Below are 22,682 nucleotides of genomic sequence, written 5' to 3'. Positions count from 1 at the left end.
GAGAGTTATTTAAGATACTCTTCAAAGAGGTAGGGTTTCAGAATTTTTCGGAAGATGGGCAGGGACTCCGCTGTCCTGACTTGAGGAGGAAGCTAGTTCTACCATTGGGATGCCTGGATAGAGAAGAGCTTTGACTGGGCTGAGCAGGAGCTGCCCTCCCATAGGGATGGGAGGGCCAAGAGACCAGAGGTGTCGGAATGGAGTGCTCGGGTTGGGATGTTGGATTTGAGCATATCCTGAAGGTAAGCAGGGGCAGTTCCCCTTGCTGTACCGCAGGTAAGCATTTGACTGAGTAACTCATGGAAAAGTGTTTTGGGCTTACTTTAGTTAGGTGATGGGGGACCAGTGCAAATAGGATAGGATAGGATGAACTTCAGTGTCCCAGAAGGGGAAATTGTCTTAGACACACAGTACTGCGGCATACAAAATAAACACTGCACATTACACACTCAACATAATACGTACATTGCATGTTACCATTGTCATATACATAATAATAATAATAATAATAATAATAATAATAATGTTATTTACAGACAGAGGCCAAGACCCCAGTCTTTACTGGAATCAGCCCAAACACAAGGTACTTTTACAAAGTCTATTTACACTGAAAAAAAATATAAACGCAACATGTAAAGTGTTGGTCCCATGTTTTATGAGCTGAATTAAAAGATACCCAACATTTTCAATATGCACAAAAAGCTTATTTCTCTCAAATGTTGTGCACAAATTTGTTTAAATCCCTGTTAGTGAGCATTTCTCCTTTGCCAAGATAATCCATCCACCTGACAGGTGTGGAATATCAAGAAGCTGAATAAACAGCATGATCAGGTGCATCTTGTGCTGGGTAAAATAAAAGGCACTCTGAAATGTCACACAACACAATGCCACTGATGTCTCAAGTTTTGAGTGAGCGTGGTATGCTGACTGCACGAATGTCCACCAGAGCTGTTGCCAGAGAATTTAATGTTAATTTCTCTACCATAAGCTTCCTCCAACGTCGTTTTAGAGAATTTGGCAATACGTCCAACCGGCCTCACAACCACAGACCAGGTTTATGGAGTCGTGTGGGAGAGCGGTTTGCTGATGTCAATGTTGTGAACAGTGCCCCATGGTGGCGGTGGGGTTATGGTATGGGCAGGCATAAGCTACACACAACAAACACAATTGCATTTTATTGATGGCAATTTGAATGCACAGATACCATGACGAGATCCTGAGGCACAATGTCGTGCCATTTATCCGCTGCCATCACCTCATGTTTCAGCATGATACTGTGAAGCCCGATGTCGCAAGGATCTGTACAAAATTCCTGGAAACGGAACAGTTCCCAGTTCTTCCATGGCCTGTATACTCACCAGACATGTCACCCATTGAGCATGTTTCGGATGCTCTGGATCGATATGTACATCAGCGTGTTCCAGTTCCTGCCAATATCCAGGAACTTCGCACAGCCATTGAAGAGGAGTGGGACAACATTCCACAGGCCACAGTCAACAGCCTGATCAACTCTATGCGAAGGAGATGTGTTACGCCGCACGAGGCAAATGTTGGTCACACCAGATACTGACTGATTTTCTGATCCACGCCCCTAATTTTTTAAAATGCTATCTTTGACAAACAGATGCATATCTGCATTCCCAGTCATGTGAAATCCATAGATGTCACGCCCTGGCTCGAGGGACTCTGTTATGTTGAGCCAGGGTGTGTAGTGTCTATGTTTTGTGTTTCTATGGTAGTCTCTAGTTATGTGTTTTCTATGTTGGCCGGTGTGGTTCTCAATCAGAGGCAACGTGAATCAGCTGTTGATTGTTGTCTCTGATTGGGAACCATACTTAGGCAGCCTGTTTGGCACAGTGTATTGTGGGATCTTGTTCCGTGTATGGTTTGTGTTTAAACCCTAGGACTTCACGTATAGTTTTGTTGTTTTTGTTTGTGTGGTGAATATATAATAAAGTATGTTCGCATTACACGCTGCGCATTGGTCCAATCCTTTCGACGATCGTGACAGAAGATCCCACCAATACTGGACCAAGCAGCGTGTTTCGGAGCTAACGCCAGGTAAGGAGATGGAGAAGTTGGCGATGGCCCAGGTGGGCCAATGGTGGTCCTGGGAGGACATGTTCGAGGGCAGAGGACCATGGGCAAAGGTTAAAGCCTTGGCGAGAGAGGAGGTACGGCGCCAACAGTGTCGTCGTCGGACAGGCGAGAGGCAACCCCAATAAATGTTTAGGGGGGGGGCACATGGCATGGACGACGGGGCTGCTAGAGGCAGATAAGGGGCGAGTTTGTGGATGAGGAGAGAAGGCCACCGGGTTACGGGAGCCATTGGTGATTAGAGGGAGGGAAAGTGTTGAGGCACGGCGAGAGGTACTGAAGTGTGTTGCCAGTCCGGTCCGGCCCGTTCCTGATCCCCGTATAAGGCGAGTGGTGTGTGTTCCCAGTGCGGTCCGGCCTGTTCCTGCTCCCCGCACCAAGCCTATGGTGCGCGTCGCCAGCCCGGCCCGGCCTGTTCCTGCTCCCCGCACCAAGCCAATGGGTGCGCGTCGTCAGCCCGGCCCGGCCCGTTCCTGCTCCCCGCACCAAGTCAGTGGTGCGCGTCGTCAGCCCGGCCCGGCCCGTTCCTGCTCCCCGCACCAAGCCTGTGGTGCGCATCGTCAGCCCGGTCCGCCCGTTCCTGCTCCCCGCACCAAGTCAGTGGTGCGGCGTCGTCAGCCCGGTCCGCCCATTCCTGCTCCCCGCACCAAGCCTGTGGTGCGCATCGTCAGCCCGGTCCGGCCCGTTCCTGCCCGTTCCTGCTCCCCGCACCAAGCCAGGGGTGCGCGTCGTCAGCCCGGTCCGGCCCATTCCTGCTCCCCGCACCAAGCCTGTGGTGCGCATCGTCAGCCCGGTCCGGCCCGTTCCTGCTCCCCGCACCAAGTCAGTTGTGCGCGTCGTCAGCCCGGTCCGGCCCATTCCTGCTCCCCTCACCAAGCCTGTGGTGCGCATCGTCAGCCTGGTCCGGCCCGTTCCTGCCCGTTCCTGCTCCCCGCACCAAGCCAGGGGTGCACGTCGTCAGCCCGGTCCGGCCCATTCCTGCTCCCCGCACCAAGCCTGTGGTGCGCATCGTCAGCCCGGTCCGGCCCGTTCCTGCTCCCCGCACCAAGCCAGGGGTGCGCGTCGTCAGCCCGGTCCGGCCCATTCCTGCTCCCCGCACCAAGCTTGTGGTGCGCGTCGTCAGCCCGGTCCATTCCTGCTCCCCGCACCAAGCCTGTGGTGCGCATCGTCAGACGGTCCGGCCTGTTCCTGCTCCCCGCACCAAGCCAGGGGTGCGCGTCGTCAGCCCGGTCCGGCCCATTCCTGCTTCCCGCACCAAGCCTGGGGTGCGTGTCGTCAGTCCGGCACAGCCCGTGCCCGGTTCACCGGTGCCTGGTCAGGTACCGGTCAGCTGCTCCACACCGGAGCCTAAGCAATCCGCTCCACCGATGTCCAGTCCAGCTCCAGCCAGCGGGGCCAGACCAGACCAGGGGCACTACGGGGGGGTTGTTAGAGGGTGGTGGTCACGCCCGGAGCCGGATCCGCCTCCGAGGAGGAATGCCCACCCGGCCCTCCCCTGTTCGGTTTATGTTTGGCACGGTCGCAGTCCGCGCCTTTGGGGGGGGGTACTGTCACGCCCTGGCTCTAGGGACTCTGTTATGTTGAGCCAGGGTGTGTAGTGTCTATGTTTTGTGTTTCTATGGTGGTCTCTAGTTATGTGTTTTCTATGTTGGCCGGTGTGGTTCTCAATCAGAGGCAACGTGAATCAGCTGTTGATTGTTGTCTCTGATTGGGAACCATACTTAGGCAGCCTGTTTGGCACAGTGTATTGTGGGATCTTGTTCCGTGTATGGTTTGTGTTTAAACCCTAGGACTTCACGTATCGTTTTGTTGTTTTTGTTCGTGTGGTGAATATATAATAAAGTATGTTCGCATTCCACGCTGCGCATTGGTCCAATCCTTTCGACGATCGTGACAATAGATTAGGGCCTAATTTATTTCAATTGATTGATTTCCTTATATGAACTGTAACTCAGTAAAATCTTTAAAGTTGTTGCATTTATATTTTTGTTCAGTATAACTATCATTGTTTGTCCACATGCCACTACGGTGGAGAACTAAGATGCTTGAGTAGGGAAAACCTAGTCAGTTGCACAACTGAATGCATCTGAAATGTGTCTTTAACCCTACCCCTCTGCCTTAATCGATGTCACCGGCGCACGGGAAGCAGCTATCTGCCACCCCAAGAGCAGGTTAAGTTTAATGTCATTGATCATTGTGTATGTCAGGATCAGATGGCCTGGGAACTCTTCTGACAATCACGGGAACTGGTTTCAACAGTGAAAATGCCACAATCATGGTTGGACGTGCGAGATGCAATGTTGAACGAAATACCGGTAAGTGGAATAGGTCATTTGACTATTTATCATGAAAGAATAGTCAAAACCGGTGACTATATTTGATAGAATGAAACTACAATGGGTCTGAACGTTAGATTGATAAGACTGCTGTGTGTTCTTCTTATAGATAGATAGTGTCATAATAATAATAATAATATGCCATTTAGCAGACGCTTTTATCCAAAGCGACTTACAGTCATGGGTGCATACATAATTTTTTTGTGTATGGGTGGTCCCGGGGATCGAACCCAAAAATGACTCTTGACTCTCCCTGGGTGAGGATCAAAGACCTCATATCAGCTTGGCAAATGGCCGACAGGGGGGGCTGTGCCGGTCTTGACACCTTAATACTGCCATAAATTAGAGATAGGAGAATCTATCTCTGGCCCTCTAGGATGGTGAAAGGAATGTCCTTTGTTTCAGAGTCGTTTGCCGCCCAAAAACTTCAACATCCAACAATGAACATTGGGACAATATATTTCAACATCCAAATGTTGGGAATGATGAGAAATGGAATATGGAAAATGTATGTCTATTTTGTGATGTCATATTATAACGAAAACATTGTGACTTGAAGAGTTTTTACACTGTGTATATCAGGGTTACATCCTTTACCTTGGGTAGAAAATATCAAGGAGGAAGACAATGTTTTGGTGAAGATAGGAATGTGATTTTAGCTTTCGAACAAAATCATAGTGATAATAATACCTTTGCCTCGTAACTAGCCACGCCCGAGGGAGCTCAGAGAGCGTGTCAGCATGACGGAAACGCCCCTCTTTACCAGAGTGCATAAAAGACTGAGATAAGAATTATCAGATCAGACTAGACGGACCTCAAGCTGCAGTTGTTGTCCATATTGGTCCCGACCCTGAAAATCAACACGAGGTGAACACGACAAAGTTGCCTCCACTAACAATCAACGTTACGGCTGAGTAGCTGTTCTAAGTACTGTATCTAAGAAGGTGAATTTAAGTGGGACCATCCTGTTACTCTCTTCAAACCATCGTCTACTACACTGCTCTCATCACCCCACAGGGGATCATTGACACGGCTGAATAGCCGTCCTCAGAAGACCACTTCCAGAACGGGTGAAAGTAAACAGACGACTAAGAAAAAGGACATTGTGACCTTTTGTGGACAATCTGAGCCTTACATCTGAGCCTTACATCTAAAAGGCCATCCGAAAAGAAAAGGCCCAATCGACACTTCCCACGAAGGCCTGGGTCCAACAGAGACTACGAAAACAAACACGTAAATACATGCATTACGTCTTACGAAAAGGGCGGCAGTTCTGGGCAAAGTATTATGATTACTATGAGCATAGGTCCATGTTTATCCAAGTGTTTTTTCTCTCTCGCTCTTTAACTCGCCATCTTTTGTAACAAGTGTCATATTGTGTTAGTCCGCTAGGGACCCGCTTTCATTGTATTAAGTTTCTAATCCCTACCTATACCGTGTATGTGTTTGTACCTCTCTATTAGTTAGTAAATAAATAATTAAATCAATTTGTGTGGTACGGAATGATCAGTAAGACCCGGGTTCGTGCAGACTTAAAGTGCCTATGACTTTCAGAATGAGACTGATATGAGGTAAATGATTAATACATGACTGTTAAATGATAAGAGATATCTAGATATCTTTAGAGTTAATTCGGGAAACGGTAACTCGTTAAACAACTTTTCCTGTGGTGGCTCAAATTCCTAATGAGTTAATTGTTACATTATTAATTTAATCTAGTAACAATTAAACATAGTAGGTAATTATTCCATAAATAACAGTCATCACAATAATGAAAGGCACGTCACGACAATAGATAGATGGATGGATGGCTGGATGGATCGATAGATGTATTTTATAATATAAAACACAATACAAACACACGTGTGGATAATGCATTTAAAATCAAATGGCCTCAACAAAAAACGGTACTGGTACTCCATTGCCAGGAATGTAGCACCCACCTGGGTGATGCCACGGCTGCTGAAAAGCACACGAAAAGCCACCACATCTTGGCAGTTGTTAGGAGCATTCCCTGAACAGTCCCTGAATTTCCTCTGCTACCTCTGAACATAGCATGTAGTCCTTATTATTTGGTCTAATACTTCCAAACAGATTATTCTACAACATTGTGATTGGTTGAGACGCGTTCTAAGTCATACTAAAAAAACTTTTAGCACAGGTAAGCCTATGACGCAAAAATGGGCATCTTGTTTTCTATTCCATCTGAGAAATCCCTGTGCATCCAGTGTCCCATCAGCCCAGCCTCTCTGGCAACCTAACCAGAATGAACCGCCAGCCAGTTTTGCTAGCAACCATAGATTATCTTATTATCTCATCTTAAGTGCTGCTGCTCATGGAATTGGTTGCTAGGAGATATCCTAGCAACCAATTCCATGAGCAGCAGAGCTCCTCCTTAAATTGAACATTTTATAAAAAATGTGTATTATACAGTATTATACAGTTGAGTTATTTTAGTGCATTGCTGTGTTCTGACCATCTAGAGAAATTGGAAGATACTTTTATTTTGTGGAAATAGTTTGGAGATATTGAGAGATTGATCGACATAGTTCTTGCAAGACTCATCTGCTGAATCATCAGGCAACACAAGAAAGGAATGGGATAGGGGGACTGTAAAGCTAACAAGGGCAACAAGAAGAATAAACACAAAACCAACAGGGAAACAAGCTTTCAGACAAATAAACAAACAAGCGAAAGAGCACTTGGAAAGGAGGTGGGAACATCCTGAACATTGAGAGAGTATCTTAATTTATGTGTAATGTGTTTTTTCATTGAAAAACACAATTCATATCTTTATTTGTGTTATTCATAAAAGTGAATTGTTTAAAAAGTGCATTTATCTATAGTTGCATTATTTAAATTAGTGCTTTTATCTAGAGACACATGCAGATCATTCTAGAGTAGAGTGCATTGTTTAAAGAGGTCACCACGGAGATGAAGATGGATGCATTCTCTAAGCATTGTTTCAGAGACCTTGCCATCACGTATCCTGAAAATGTTACAAGTGAATCAAGAACATTTTTATTAAAAAATACATTGCTAAGAGAATCCCCAGAGATTCTGAGGACAACCACGCTCTCAGGATGGAAGTGCGCAGACTTAGGGTGCGTTCGTAAATTCACTCTGGCCATCTACTCCGATTTCAGAGCACTCTCGTCTGAGTGTGCCAGAGCGCAGAATAACTCATGAATTTACGAATGATCAACACCCGTTGAATATGGCCGGTGTCGGTAAACGTCTGCAAAAAACGTAATTAAACTGTTGCCAGCAGCACAGTTAGTCACCAACGCTCCGCATAACATGAAAACAGCCTAACCAGCTCTGTAAGGGTGAGTAAAATGGTCAGAGTGAGGTGTTCTCTCATTCGTGTCTGGAAGTAGCTAGCAAGCTAGCCAACGTGCTTGACTGCCGTTGTGAGGTCAGAACGCTTGGATCAACCCTACTCCTCGGCCAGAGTGTCTAGTGTGCGCTCTGAACGCTCCGAGAGTGAAGCGCTCTGAATTTATGAACTGACAATCTGATAATGATCTGAATTTACGAACGCCCAGAGCGCACTCTGAGAGTCCTCTAGCACTCCAGATTGAATTTACGAACACACCCTTAGAGAGGAACTGTCCAGCACAGTCAACACCAGCTACATGCACGACCTGCAGAAAGAGCTACATGAGCTAAGGCAGGAATTTTTAGGCAGAGGTAGCATCATTTGTCTGATTCTCTGTAATAATGGTATGGGAATAATAATGCATTTTATTTTGTAAAGTGGTTTCTTGCATCAAACACAACAACATTTTCAGTCACCTCCTTGTCTGAAGGACAAGTGGATAAACAGGTTAATGTCAAGCCCTGCATGTTTTTCTTCTCCAAAGTCTCATGGAATGTAGGCCTACATTGAACACCACACATTGGCTGCTGCTGTAGGCTGAATGATATAACAGCTATTTCCATGTTACAATGTTATGGGATGCATTTTCTCCATTGTTTTTGATGGTAGGCCACTCTGGTAGGCCTACATTATGATCAAATAGACACAGTGGCCTACTTGACCTCTGTTAAAACTGTAACTTAAAGCGGGTACAGCCTCAGTGTTCACAGTAAACGCGCTGTACAAATTCTGCGTACAAATTCCTCTTCTTTCCTGCCTAAGCAAGTTCTGTCTGACTCTGGCATCCTAACTGAGAAGAATGGGATAAGTGATGCTTTTAATCATCATTTTATCTAGGCAGGCTTTTTATTTGAGAGAAACAGTGGTTTAATTGACCCTGGTCAGTCTATCAACTACTCTTCCCCCTGACAGCCTCTAGATGACTTGACCGTTAACCTGTCAACTTCTAGTGAATCTTTGTTTTCATTTCAACAATTTACTATCTGTGATGTGCTAGATGCCTTGCTTAAGATTTATGTTTACAATAATCAATTGGGGCTGATATGCTTTATCCATTTTTGCTACAGCTCTCTGCCCCCCTGATTGCTGAATCATTAACCTATATTTTTAACCTGACAATTATATCTGGTACTATCTCCAAAGTTTGGAAGGCAACCCATGTACTCCCCCTTCACAAAGGTAGTGACCCTTGTGTCCTAAATAATTATCACCCTATTTCTAAACTTTCTTGCCTAGCTAACATATTAGAATCCTTGATTAATTCTCATCTAAAATCTTTCATATCTTTGAAATGTATTCTAAATGTACATCAGTCTGGTTTTAGACTAGGTCATAGCACTATCTCTGCTGCATCCCTGGTTATAAATTATGTGATTAACTGTATGGATAAAAGGCAACATTGTGCTTCACTCTTCATTGACCTATCAAAGGCTTTCGATACTGTTGATCACGCATTGCTAATTCAGAGGCTTTCCTCAATTGGCCTAGACCAGGAGACATGTAACTGGTTTAAAAATTACTTGACAGATAGAACTCAATGTGTATCTACTGATGGTGTTAAATCAGGTTTCCTGGATATTATGAAAGGTGTCCCGCAGGGGGATTCTGGGTCCTGTACTTTCTACTATTTACATTAACAATATCGACTTGTCTGTAAAAAACTGTAACCTGCACTTGTATGCCGATTATGCTATTGCCTCCACGGTTGACCAGGCTCTATCTGAACTATAGTCTGCCTTCATTGTATTACAGAAAAACTTTATTGACCTGAAATTAGTATTGAATGCAAGTAAAACTAAATATAGTGCATTCAGACCACTTGACTTTTTCCACATTGTGTTACGTTACAGCCTTATTCTAAAATGGATTACATTTTCCCCCCTAATCAATCTACACACAATACCCCATAATGACAAAGCAAAAACAGGTTTTTAGACATTTTAGCAAATGTATTTATAAAAACCCCCAGAACTATCACATTTACATAAGTATTCAGACCCTTTATTCAGTACTTTGTTGAAGCACCTTTGTCAGCGATTACAGCCTTGAGTCTTCTTTGGTATGAAGCTACAAGCTTGGCACACCTGTATTTGGGGAGTTTCTCCCATTCCTCTCTGCAGATCCTCTCAAGCTCTGTCAGGTTGGATGGGGAGTGTCTCTGCACAGCTATTTTCAGGTCTCTCCAGAGATGTTAGATCGGGTTCAAGTCCGGGCTCTGGCTGGGACACTCAAGGACATTCAGAGACTTGTCCCGATGCCACTCCTGCATTGTCTTGGCTGTGTGCTTCGGGTCATTGTCCTGTTGGAAGGTGAACTTTCGCCCCAGTCTGAGGTCCTGAGTGCTCTGGAGCAGGTTTTCATCAAGGATCTCTCTGTACTTTTCTCTGTTCATCTTTCCCTCGATCCTGACTAGTCTCCCAGTCCCTGCCGCTGAAAAACATCCCCACAGCATGATGCTGCCACCACCATGCTTCACTGTAGGGATGGTGCCAGGTTTCCTCCAGACGTGACGCTTGGCGTTCAGGCCAAAGAGTTCAATCTTGGTTTCATCAGACCAGAGAATCTTGTTTCTCATTATCTTAGAGTCCTTTAGGTGCCTTTTGGCAAACTCCAAGCGGGCTGTCATAAGGGTGCCATTTGGAATGCAACCCATAACTACATTATAGTATATTCTAAAGTATCAGGATTTGTCACGTAAAGTCTTGTTGGATTTCCTGTTTCAGAGAGTAGCAGGGTCCCATGCAGTGACAGTAAAAATGTGGGAGATGAGCGAGATGGCCAGTAACAACTTCACTTATGATGATGCTCTGACACCAGTAACCACCAGCATGAGTCCACCAACTACAACTGTGATAGGTAAGTTTACAATAAAGTCTTGAAAAATGATTAATAAATATTTTATATATTTAAAACTAAAACAAAAAATGAATAAATTTACATTCAATTCTACAATCAATGTGTAACGATCCCGGCAGTCTGAGTCGGGTCCGGTCTGTGTACTAGTTTTTCTGCTCGTGATCTCCAGTTTCCCGAGGGTTCTGGAACGCTCCCTGCCTGGTTGCCGGGCAACGTTGCTAGGCGGGAGCTCTCTTGATTTCCGCACCTGCATCCCATCAGCAATCTGCACACCTGGTCCTGATCATCACCCTTCTTAGGCTCTGGCCTAACATCCATTCCCTGCCGGATCGTTAGCCATGAACAGTATGTTTATCAGCGGATCTAGTCTTAGAGCTTAGAGCATTAGTTTTTGTTGTTTTGCACCTTGTTTGCTTGTTGTATGCTTACCTCCGTTTTGTTCTCCCTGCAGTCACTCGTCCGGAACCTTCACCCCACCTCTGCCTGATGGTCGGCGGCTGCCGAGCCATCATTGGACCAACTACTGCACCCTCAACAACTCATCCACGCCGCCCGCTCTGTCCCCTGGATTATTCAGCTGCACTCGTGGATCAGTTAAATAAACACTCACCTTTGACACCACTTACCTTGTCCTGGTCTGCTTCTGGGTTCTGGCTTAGTAAACCGTGACACAATGGTCCTAGACAAGTATTCAATTTGATCCACTCAAAGCCAATACTGTAACACCATAGCATACAAAGTCTTAGGTAGGAAAAAGGAGATTCCCTTTGATTCAATGGTTTGGCTGTCACGACTTCCGCCGAGGCTGCCCCCCCTTCTGGTTCGGGCAGGCTTCGGCGTTCTTCGTCACCGGAGTACTAGCTACTGCCGATCCCATTCTCATCACTCCACTTGTCATGTCTTGTCAATCACACACACCTGGTGCTTATTCCCTGTCACGGATTCTGCCGAGGCTGCTCCTCCTCCTTGCTCGGGCAGGCTTCGGCGTTCGTCGTCCCCGGAGTACTAGCTACTGCCGTTCGATGTTATCGGTGTTTGTTTAGTTTTGTCTGTATTGTTTACACCTGTTCGTCATTATGTTTAATTGTTTCCCTTATATTACCCCTGTTTCTCATCTGGACATTGTGTGTGATTGTTTTTCCCTTCACGGTTGTCATTTTAGTGAGCGGGTTATTTCCTCCCTGCGTGGAGTTATTTCTGTGTTCTTTTGGATCCTTATCGGATTAAAGTACGTGTCTGAGAGTTCTGTGTCCTGCGCCTGACTTCTTTTACCGCATCTCACCGACAGTCGTGACAGAATCACACACCTTAACATGGAGTCAGCAGGAGCGACGGCACCGACTGGATCACTCGAGGAGCGCGTCCTACAACAGGCAGCGATGCTCCAAAATCTTGGTGCCGCTATGGATAACGTTATGAACACTTTGGGACGATGGGAGAGAGGAGGTTTGCCCACACTTCCTCCAACGATACCACCACCATCGGCTACTCCTATCGTCTCACATCCGGAGTCCAGTGGGATTCGGCTCTCGCTCCCGAGGGCTTATGATTGCACCGCAGCCGGGTGTCAGGGTTTCCTGCTCCAGGTGGAACTTTACCTGGCAACCATTCACCCGGCACCCTCATGATACGAGAGTGTGTCTGCCCTCATCTCCTGTCTATCCGGCAAGGCACTGGAGTGGGCCAACGCCGAGTGGGGAGGGATAGACGCCGCTACTGTGAACTATGCGGAGTTCACTATGCGGAGTCTATTCCACCTCAGACAGGGGAGGAGGAGCGCGCAGGAATTCGCAATGGACTTCCGGACTCTGGCTGCCAATTCGGGATGGAATGAGAGGGCCCTCATCGACCACTACAGGTGTAGCTTAAGAGAGGACGTTCGTCGAGAGCTGGCCTGCAGGGACACCAACCTAAGCTTCGATCACCTGGTGGACATGTCGATTCGCCTGGATACCCTGTTGGCTACCAGCGGACATCCGGCGCTTGGGCCGTCCATTCCATCCCCCAGCACCTCCAAGCCGAGCCCTATGGAGCTCGGGGGGGCTGGTAGTAGGGAGGCCGCCGAGGACACATGGCGGTTCGGTGCTGGGGAGGGTCTCCTCGGATTCGAGGCAGCAGGCAGCGCACTGATGAGTCATTCCCGGTGAGTAAGGTCCCAACTCACCCAGAGCTCTCTGCTGTTCATATGTGTATCCAAGTTATGTTTCCAGAAGTTTATTCTTACTCCTAGCATAAGGCGCTAGTCGATTCAGGCGCAGCTGGGAATTTTATCGATCGTCATTTCTCATATAAGTTAGGAATCCCTATATTACCAGTCGATGTGCCCTTCCCTATCCATGCCCTAGATAGCCGGCCTTTGGGGTCGGGATTGATTAGGGAGGTCACAGCGCCACTGAAGATGAAAACGCAGAAGGGTCATGAGGAGACTATACAGTTGTATTTAATTGACTCTCCTGCGTTTCCAGTGGTGTTGGGACTTCCCTGGTTAATATCTCATGACCCCAACATTTCATGGCAACAGAGGGCTCTCAAGGGATGGTCTGATCAGTGTGTGGGGCGGTGTGCAGGTGTTTCCGTAGGGGCAACGACAGTGGAGAGTCCGAACCAAATGCCCACAATGCACATTCCTCCTGAATATGCCGATTTGGCAAGCGCCTTCTGTAAGAAGGCGACTCAATTACCACCTCATCGACAGGGGGATTGTGCGATAGACCTCCAGGTTGGCGCTGCGCTCCCTCGCAGCCATGTGTATCCTCTGTCTCAGGAGGAGACGGCTGCCATGGAGACATACGTCGCCGAATCCTTGAGACAGGGATACATACGGCCATCCACTTCTCCTGCGTCCTCAAGTTTCTTTTTTGTGAAGAAGAAGGATGGGGGTTTACGCCCCTGTATTGATTACCGTGGTCTCAATCAGATCACAATTAAATACAGCTATCCTCTCCCTCTGATTGCTAGTATGACGGAGTCATTACACGGGGCACGCTTCTTCACAAAATTGGATCTCAGGAGCACTTACAACCTGGTGCGCATTCGGGAGGGAGATGAGTGGAAGACAGCATTCAGTACCACCTCGGGTCACTATGAGTACCTCGTCATGCCATAAGGTCTAATGAATGCTCCTTCAGTCTTCCAATCATTTGTAGACGAGATTTTCCGGGATTTGTATGGACAGGGGGTAGTGGTGTATATTGATGACATTCTGATATACTCCGCTACACGTACCGAGCATGTGTCCCTGGTACGTCGGGTGCTGGGTAGACTGTTGGAGCATGATCTGTATGTGAAGGCAGAGAAATGTCTGTTTTTCCAGGAGTCCATCTCCTTCCTGGGACACCGGTTGTCTGCGTCAGGGAAGGAGATGGAGATTGACCGCGTTTCAGCCGTGTGTAATTGGCAGACTCCAACTACAGTAAAGGAGGTGCAGCATTTTTTGGGTTTTGCCAATTACTACCGGAGGTTTATCCGGGGTTTTGGACAGGTAGCAGCTCCAATTACCTCCCTGCTAAAGGGGAGCCCGGTGCGTTTGCAGTGGTCGGCTGAGGCGGACAGGGTGTTTAGTCATTTGAAGGACCTGTTCACCTCGGCTCCGGTGCTGGCACATCCGGATCCCTCTTTGGCGTTCCAAGTCGAGGTGGATGCGTCCGAGGCGGGGATTGGTGCTATACTGTCTCAGCGCTCAGGCACGCCTCCAAAACTCCACCCCTGTGCTTTTTATTCTAAGAAGCTCAGTCCGGCGGAACGCAATTATGACGTGGGGGACAGGGAGCTGCTAGCTGTGGTCCAGGACCTGAAGGTGTGGAGACATTGGCTTGAGGGGGCTAACCACCCTTTTCTCATTCTGACTGACCATCGTAACCTGGAGTACATCCGGGCAGCGAAGAGACTGAACCCTCGTCAGGCTAGGTGGGCCATGTTTCTTGCCCAGTTTGTCTTTCAGATCACATATATCCCAGGGTCACAGAACGTTAAGGCAGACGCCCTGTACCGACGATATGACACAGAGGAGAGGTCCATTGAGCCCACTCCCATACTACCGGAGTCTTGTCTCGTGGCACCGGTGGTGTGGGAGGTCGACACGGAAATCGAGCGGGCGTTACGGACCGACCCTTCTCCCCCAGAGTGTCCAGAGGGACGGAGGTACGTACCGCTCGAGGTCCGTGACCGACTGATTTATTGGGCTCACACGTCACCCTCCTCTGGTCATCCTGGTATTGGTCGGACGGTGCACTGTCTTAACGGGAAGTACTGGTGGCCCACCTTAGCTAAGGACGTGAGGGTTTACGTTTCTTCCTGCTCGGTGTGCGCCCAGTGTAAGGCGCCTAGACACCTGCCCAGAGGGAAGTTACAACCTCTCCCCGTTCCACAACGGCCGTGGTCTCACCTGTCGGTGGATTTTGTCACGGACCTTCCCCCCTACCAGGGGAATACCACGATCTTGGTCGTTGTGGATCGGTTTTCTAAGGCCTGCCGTCTCATCCCTATGCCAGGTCTTCCTACAGCCCTACAAACGGCCGAAGCCCTGTTTACTCACGGTTTCCGGCACTACGGGGTGCCTGAGGATATAGTGTCTGATCGGGGTTCCCAGTTCACCTCTAGAGTGTGGAGGGCGTTTATGGAACGTTTGGGGGTCTCGATCAGCCTTACCTCGGGTTTTCACCCTGAGAGTAATGGGCAGGTGGAGAGAGTAAACCAAGATGTGGGGAGGTTTCTGAGGTCCTACTGCCAGGACCGGCAGGAGGAGTGGTCGGGGTATATTCCCTGGGCAGAGATAGCCCAAAACTCACTCCGCCACTCCTCCACTAATCTCACTCCTTTCCAGTGTGTGTTGGGCTATCAGCCGGTTCTGGCACCCTGGCATCAGAGCCAGATTGAGGCTCCTGCGGTGGATGAATGGTTTTGGCGCTCGGAGGAGACATGGAACGCTGTGCACATCCATCTGCAGCGGGCCATCAGACGACAAAAGGCGAGCGCCGATCGCCACCGCAGTGAGGGTCCGGTTTATGCACCGGGAGATCGGGTCTGGCTCTCGACCAGAAACCTGCCCCTTCACCTGCCCTGCTGGAAGCTGGGCCGGCGGTTTGTGGGGCCATTTAAAGTCCTGAGGAGATTGAACGAGGTATGTTATAGGTTACAGCTGCCTGTTAATTATTGCATTAACCCCTCGTTCCATGTGTCTCTCCTCAGGCCGATGGTAGCTGGTCCACTCCAGGAGAATGAGGTACGAGAGGCCCCTCCGCCCCCACTAGACATCGAAGGGGCTCCGGCGTACTCAGTCCGTTCCATCGTGGATTCGAGGCGTCGGATGGGGGGTTTGCAGTATCTCGTGGAGTGGGAGGGGTACGGTCCGGAGGAACGGTGCTGGGTCCCTAGGAGGGACATCCTAGATCCCTCCCTGTTGACAGAGTTCCACCGGAGTCACCCGACTCGCCCTGCTCCGCGTCCTCCTGGCCGTCCCCGAGGCCGGGGTCGGCGCACGGCTGGGGCCGCGCGTCAAGGGGGGGGTACTGTCACGGATTCTGCCGAGGCTGCTCCTCCTCCTTGCTCGGGCAGGCTTTGGCGTTCGTCGTCCCCGGAGTACTAGCTTCTGCCGTTCGATGTTATCGGTGTTTGTTTAGTTTTGTCTGTATTGTTTACACCTGTTCGTCATTATGTTTAATTGTTTCCCTTATATTACCCCTCTCTCTCATCTGGACATTGTGTGTGATTGTTTTTCCCTTCACGGTTGTCATTTTAGTGAGCGGGTTATTTCCTCCCTGCGTGGAGTTATTTCTGTGTTCTTTTGGATCCTTATCGGATTAAAGTACGTGTCCGAGAGTTCTGTGTCCTGCGCCTGACTTCTTTTACCGCATCTCACCGACAGTCGTGACATTCCCCTAATTAGTATGTGTATAAGTGTTCCCTCTGTTCCCCTTGTCTTTGTGAGTGATTGTTTGTTGTGAGAGCGTGTAGCTCGGTTGAGCTACTATTCACTGTGTTTATGCCAAGGAGGATGTTTTCCCTTGTAATAGTTTCGTTTGACGCTTTGGGCGTTTGATTTATGTAAACGGAATAAACTCTGGACTTCGGTATTTAACCTCCTGCGCCTGACTCCTTCATTCACACCTCGTCACAGAGGCTTAGTGTTGATAAGGCAAGAGCCTCTGCATTTTGTGTCTGCAGTGAAATTAGTGATTTCCAAAGGTCAAAATAAATTGTATATGTCTCCTAGGATGTCCATTCTGCATTTTAAATCCTTCAAATAGACGTAGGCCTACCATTGATTGCTGAGCGTATAGACAATGAGCAAGTTACCATGTGTAGTAGTATATTGATAGGACATCATGTAGGTTTGTTCCTTTATACGGAACTCGATAAACAACCTTATGTTGCTCACCAACCTTAGTTGCTTCTCAAACAAATACTTTGAGCTAAAGATGGAGTACTGACAAAACTGGCTTCCACTTCAATTATAATTTATTATAGACAACATTGTCAAGTCAATGACACCATTGTGAGAGGAATAAAAAAAAGGAATAAAAAAAATGTACATGGCTGTAAAGAAATACCTCTGCTTTTAACACAAACATTTGTGTCAGGTTGTCTGTCATTTTTAAGGAGCGGAGAATGTAAAGACATAAATTGAGTTTAGAATACCAATAGATACAAAGAGACGGGTAGACAGGTGTGCATTTCTGTTATAGGTTGGAAATTTTTTCTCTGCCCCGCTGTATGGACAACTGCCCCATTGTCTGTTGCTAGCCCTGGGGGTGCATGGACACCTTTTGTTGTATCGTTTCGTATCAATGCAGCACAATGTTGAAATGCAGGTTTTCTCTGTTTTTGCTTTGTCATTCGACTGATGGGATTAGACACTATTATTAGAAGAGCATTGTTAGCATGCTACCCTATCCCCCATTGCTGTTCTCACAAAAGAAACGTGGGGGGGGGGGGGTTCTAAGCTGACATATGAAAATGTTTTAAGATGGTCATACTATGGATCATTTAGCTACTTAATTTGGAGTTTTAGGACCCCTTTAGATATAAATATATATATATATACACTACCAGTCAAAAGTTTGGACACACCTACTCATTCAAGGGTTTTTCTTTATTTTACTATTTTCTACATTGTATAATAATAGTGAAGACATGAAACTATGAAATAACACATATGGAATCATGTAGTAACCAAATTTTTTTTAAACAAATTTAAATATATTTTAGATCCTTCAAATTGCACACTCTTGGCATTCTCTCAACCAGCTTCACCTGGAATGTTTTTCCAACAGTCTTGAAGGAGTTCCCACATATGCTGAGCACTCGTTGGCTGCTTTTCCTTCACTCTGCGGTCCAACTCATCCCAAAACATCTCAATTGGGTTGAGGAAGGGGGATTGTGGAGGCCAGGCCATCTGACGCAGCACTCCATCACTCTACTTCTTGATCAAATAGCCCTTACACAGCCTGGAGGTGTGTTGGGTCATTGTCCTGTTGAAAAACAAATGATAGTCCCACTAAGCTCAAACCAGATGGGATGGTGTATCGCTGCAGAATGCTGTGGTAGACATGCTGGTTAAGTGTGCCTTGAATTCTAAATAAATCACAGACAGTGTCACCAGCAAAGCACCCCCACACCATCACACCTCCTCCTCCTCCTCCATGCTTCACCATGGGAACCACACATGCGGAGGTCATCCATTCACCTACTCTGCGTCTCACAAAGACATGGCGGTTGGAACCAAAAATCTCAAAATTGGACTCATCAGACCAAAGGACAAATTTCCACCGGTCAAATGTCTGTTGCTCATGTTTCTTGGCCAAAACAGGTCTCTTCTTCTTATTGGTGTCCTTTAGCAGTGGTTTCTTTGCAGCAATTTGACCATAAATGCCTGATTCACACAGTCCCCTCTGAACAGTTGATGTTGAGATGTGTCTGTGACTTGAACTCTGTGAAGTATTTATTTGGCCTGCAATTTCTGAGGCTGGTAAATCTACTGAACTTATCCTCTGCAGCAGAGGTAACTCTGGGTCTTCCATTCCTGTGGCGGTCCTCATGAGAGCCAGTTTCATCATAGCGCTTGATGGTTTTTGTGACTGCACTTGAAGCAACTTTCATGAGAACACTGTCATTTCTCTTTGCTTATTTGAGCTGTTCTTGCCATAATATGGAGTTGGTATTTTACCAAATAGGGTTATATTCTGTATACCCCTCCTACCTACGTGTGCAAAGCTGTCATCAAGGCAAAGGGTGGCTATTTGTTTAACATTTTTTTGGTTACTACATGATTCCACGTGTTATTTCATAGTTTTGATGTCTTCACTATTATTCTACAATGTAAAAAAAAAACTGTAAATAAAGAAAAACCCTTGAATGAGTAGGTGTGTCCAAACTTCTGACTGGTAGTGTATGTAAATAGATCATAGGAAAGCTACCAGAGAGCTAAATTAGTTATGTTCTGTAATGAGATATATCCATCAATAAACTGTCATGTTTGACAGGCATGGATATGTAAAAGTAAAGTTCCACGGCACACTGTGATTTACAGTGTGGAATTTAAAAAATATATAATACACTGTGACTTATATGTGATATTGTATGAATTTTTATTTATTTATTAAAACATAGGTTGCATCCCAAATTGCACCCTATCCCCTATATAGTGCACTACTTTTGACCAAGGCCCTTAGGGCAAGCTCGAAAGTAGTGCACTATAAAGGGAATAGGGTGCCATTTGGGACATACACTTTATTTCCAATGTAGATCACGTCTTTTCTTTCTCAGGGTATTTCAGCTATCGTTTCACTGCACCTGGCGTGTACTACTACAGCAGTGGGTACATTGATAGCGGCAACAGTAAGATGATGCAGGGAGTGGTGAAAGTTAGACCGGTGGAGGAGAGGAGCATCAGAGTCTCTGTCAGTGTTGGAGGAATGCTGGCCAGACACATTCCAGGTAAATGCTTAGCTAGTTAAATCTCAGACAATCATCCCCTAGCCTTGTTCTCCAGGTTCATAACTGTACAAGCTGGGAACGAGACAAACTATCATGTAACCTTGCTTTAAAGGCTCATTGCTATACTAGTCTGTAATGTGCAGACACATACCAGATAAATACATAGCTAGCTACTCCTCTGAGCATCATCAGATAGCTACGCTTTCCAAGCTCATAACTGTACATACTGTATCTGTATAATACTGTAATGTAGCTACCAGACAGTGCCTTCAGAAAGTATTCACACCCCTTAAATTGGTTAAATTGAGATTGTGTGTCACTGATCTACACACAATAACCCATAATGTCAAAGTGGAATTATGTTTTTAGAAATATTTACAAATTAATAAAAAATTCAATGCTGAAATGTCTCAAGTCAATAACTATTCAACCCTTTTCATTATGGCAAGCCTAAATAAGTTCAGGAGTAAACATTTGCTTAACAAGTCACATAATAAGTTGCATGGACTCACTCTGTGTGTAATAATAATAGTGTTTAACATGATTTTTAAATGAGTACCCCATCTCTGTACCCCACACATACAGTCGTGGTCAAAAGTTTTGAGAATGACACAAATACTAATTTTCACAAAGTCTGCTGCCTCATTTTTGATGATGGCAATTTGCATATACTCCAGAATGTCATGAAGAGTGATCAGATGAATTGCAATTAATTGCAAAGTCCCTCTTTGCCATGAAAATGAACTTAATCCCCAAAAAACATTTCCACTGCATTTCAGCCCTGTCACAAAAGGACCAGCTGCCATCATGTCAGTTGAGAGTGTTGACGAGGACAAGGCTGGAGATCACTCTGTCATGCTGATTGAGTTAGAATAACAGACTGGAAGCTTTAAAAGGAGGGTGGTGCTTGAAATCATTGTTCTTCCTCTGTTAACCATGGTTACCGGCAAGGAAACACGTGCCGTCATCTTTGCTTTGCACAAAAAGGGCTTCACAGGCAAAGATATTGCTGCTAGTAAGATTGCACCTAAATCAACCATTTATCGGATCATCAAGAACTTCAAGGAGAGAGGTTAAATTGTTGTGAAGAAGGCGCCAGGGCGCCCAAGAAAGTCCAGCAGGCGCCAGGACCGTCTCCTAAAGTTGATTCAGCTGCGGGATCGGGGCACCGCCAGTGCAGAGCTTGCTCAGGAATGGCAGAAGGCAGGTGTGAGTGCATCTGCATGCACAGTGAGGCGAAGACTTTTGGAGGATGGCCTGGTGTCAAGAAGGGCAGCAAAGAAGCCACTTCTCTTCAGGAAAAACATCAGGGACAGACTGATGTTCTGCAAAAGGTACAGGGATTGGACTGCTGAGGACTGGGGTAAAGTCATTTTCTCTGATGAATCCCCTTTCCGATTGTTTGGGGCATCCAGAAAACACCTTGTCAGGAGAAGACAAGGTGAGCGCTACCATCAGTCCTGTGTCATGCCAACAGTAAAGCATCCTGAGACCATTCATGTGTGGGGTTGCTTCTCAGCCAAGGGATTTGGCTCACTCACAATTTTGCCTAAGAACACAGCCATGAATAAAGAATGGTACCAACACATCCTCAGAGAGCAACTTCTCCCAACCATCCAAGAACAGTTTGGTGACGACCAATGCCTTTTCCAGCATGATGGCGCACCTTGCCATTAGGCAAAAGTGATAACTAAGTGGCTCGGGGAACAAAACATCAACATTTTGGGTCCATGGCCAGGAAACTCCCCAGACCATAATCCCATTGAGAACTTGTGGTCGATCCTCAAGAGGCGGGTGGACAAACAAAAACCCACAAATTCTGACAAACTCCAAGCATTGATTATGCAAGAATGGGCTGCCATCAGTCAGGATGTGGCCCAGAAGTTAATTGACAGCATACCAGGGCGGATTGCAGAGGTCTTGAAAAAGAAGGGTCAACACTGCAAATATTGACTCTTTGCATAAACTTAATGTAATTGTCAATAAAAGCCTTTGACACTTATGGAATGCTTGTAATTATACTTCAGTATACCATAGTAACATCTGACCAAAATATCTCATAACCCTGAAGCAGCGAACTTTGTGAAGACCAATACTTGTGTCATTCTCAAAACGTTTGACCACGACTGTACAATTATCTGTAAGGTCGCAGTGAATTTCAAGCACAGGTTCAACCACAAAGACAAGGGAGGTTTTCCAATAGTTCGCAAAGAAGGGCATCTATTGGTCGATGGATAAAAAATAAAAAAGCAGACATTGAATAACCCTTTGAGCATGGTGAAGTTATTAATTACACTTTTTATGGTGTATCAATGCACCCAGTCACTACAAAGATACAGGCATCCTTTCTAAATTGCCAGAGAGGAAGGAAACCACTCAGGGATTTCACCATGAGGCCAATGGTGATTTTAAAATGGTTACAGAGTTTAATGGCTGTGACAGGAGAAAACTGAGGATGGATCAACAGCATTGTAGTTACTCCACAATACTAACCTAATTGACTGAGTGAAAATAAAGAAGCCTGTACAGAATAACATTATTCCAAAACATGCATCCTGTTTGCAAGAAGGCACTGCAAAAAAAAGTAATACTGCAAAAAATGTGGCAAAGCAATTACATTTTTGTCCTGAATAGAAAGCGTTATGTTTGTGGCAAATCCAATACAACACATTCCTGAGTACCAGTCTCCATATGTTCAAGTACAGTGGTGGCTGCATCATATTATGGGTATGCTTGTATGGACTGGGGAGTTTTTCAGGATAAAAAATAAACGTAATGGAGCTAAGAACAGGCAAAATCCTAGAGGAAAACTTGGTTCAGTCTGCTTTCCAACAGAGACTTGAAGACAAATTCACCTTTCAGCAGGACAATAACCTAAAACACAAGGCCAAATATACACTGGACTTGCTTACCATGACGACGTTGAATGTTCCTGAGTGGCCTACTTACAGTTTTTACTTAAATCATCTTGAAGATCTTTGGCAAGACTTGAAAATTGCTGTCTAGCAATGATCAACAACCAACTTAATGGCAAATATTGTACAATCCAGGTGTGCAAATCTCTTAGAGACTTACAC

The 22,682-nt window shown here is 46.2% G+C and overlaps 1 pseudogene; it reads left to right on the top strand.

The window, feature by feature from the left end:
- Positions 1-22,682, top strand: part of LOC121585400 — an 80,269-nt pseudogene that overhangs the window by 17,206 nt on the left and 40,381 nt on the right.

The sequence above is a fragment of the Coregonus clupeaformis genome, chromosome 17 (genome assembly GCF_020615455.1).
Source record: "Coregonus clupeaformis isolate EN_2021a chromosome 17, ASM2061545v1, whole genome shotgun sequence".
Classification (NCBI taxonomy): domain Eukaryota; kingdom Metazoa; phylum Chordata; class Actinopteri; order Salmoniformes; family Salmonidae; genus Coregonus; species Coregonus clupeaformis.
This window is presented reverse-complemented; position numbering and strand designations above follow the sequence as displayed.